Source organism: Schistocerca cancellata, chromosome 8 (genome assembly GCF_023864275.1).
Source record: "Schistocerca cancellata isolate TAMUIC-IGC-003103 chromosome 8, iqSchCanc2.1, whole genome shotgun sequence".
Taxonomy (NCBI): Eukaryota; Metazoa; Arthropoda; class Insecta; order Orthoptera; family Acrididae; genus Schistocerca; species Schistocerca cancellata.
Genome location: NC_064633.1, coordinates 322,895,277 through 322,896,506, shown reverse-complemented (window position 1 = coordinate 322,896,506; position 1,230 = coordinate 322,895,277). Strand labels below are relative to the sequence as shown.

The 1,230-nt window shown below is 44.6% G+C and overlaps 1 non-coding gene across 1 annotated transcript; it reads right to left on the bottom strand.

Moving 5' to 3' along the window:
- Positions 1–893: 893 nt before the first annotated feature.
- Positions 894–968, bottom strand: Trnat-cgu (transfer RNA threonine (anticodon CGU)). Its single transcript has one exon. It is a non-coding gene; the product is annotated as a tRNA-Thr (tRNA).
- Positions 969–1,230: the final 262 nt, after the last annotated feature.

Here is a 1,230-nt window from a genome sequence, read left to right as displayed (position 1 = left end):
CATCATGCTTTTGTCCAAAAACATTAGGTGGTTACTTAACAAATTGTTGCCGAAGATCGTAATGCGCGCCGTACACCGGTTGGCGTGTATACGTAGTTCAGGTAACTGAGTGGTCTGAAACAGACCAAACCAAAGACTTATTAAAATATATGAGTGTAACTATGGTCAGAATCTCTAAAAAGTGAAAAGATGTCATTTTTAGCAAAACGGCGGCTACTTAAAGAAAAAGGTAAGAAAAATCGACTTTGTTTAGGCGTTCAAACGTACAAAAAATCAATACTTTGAAAATTGTTTAACTTTTAGAGGTTCAGGCCGTACCCAGTTCAAGTCTCTACGAAAATACAAAGCGGAACCAAAATCATCTGAGTAGTTTTTCGGCAATCCAAACATCCGGCAAAGAAATCTTACTTTAGGAACTCGCGTTCACAGTTTTGGATAGGGTTTTCGTGGATTTTCTGGGACTTACCACTGGTCTGCGATGTATGGAGCATCTCGTAAGTCTCGTTCGCGTGCACAGCTTCCTCCCGGACCGCAGATCTGGCTTTTTTACTGGCCGTAGATGCTCGAGGCTAAAAGGCGGTCCGCGTTACGCCTTCTGCAAAATTCGAACGCCGTTTTTCAAGTTGTATGCTCATCACATTTCATTATCTGTGGCAGTCCCATGAAGCCGTCGTCGAAGATAACTGTAGCCAAATAGTTGGCAATCTCGGCTATTTATTTACCGGAATATATGTGTTTTGGGGAAAGCGTCCAAATCAGTGAATTTATCGACTCGTTAGAGTTTGGAGTGTTCGTGCCAACACATGTTTCCAGTAAACGAAATGATAATTAAATGGACACCCTAGCTGCAAACAGGCGTTGATGTACTTCACTGGGGACATGTTGAAAATGTGTGCTCCGACCGGGACTCGAACCCGGGATCTCCTGCTTACGTGGCAGGCGCTCTATCCATCTGAGCCACCGCGGGCACAGAGGATAGTGCGTGTACAGGGACTTATCCCTTGCACGCTCCCCGTGAGATCCACATTCCCAACATGTCCACACCACTACATTCGTCGTGCGCCTAATAGATGTTTGCCCATCATACTCATTACTCGTGGCAGATTAATATACCAAGTCCAGTACGAGTTCGGGCATAGCGTGTGCGTTCGCACAAGAAGGTCAATGGCAGGGAAGCCATATTTTAACTATATATGACGGTAGTATCTGTTCCTGAAAGAACAGTTACCG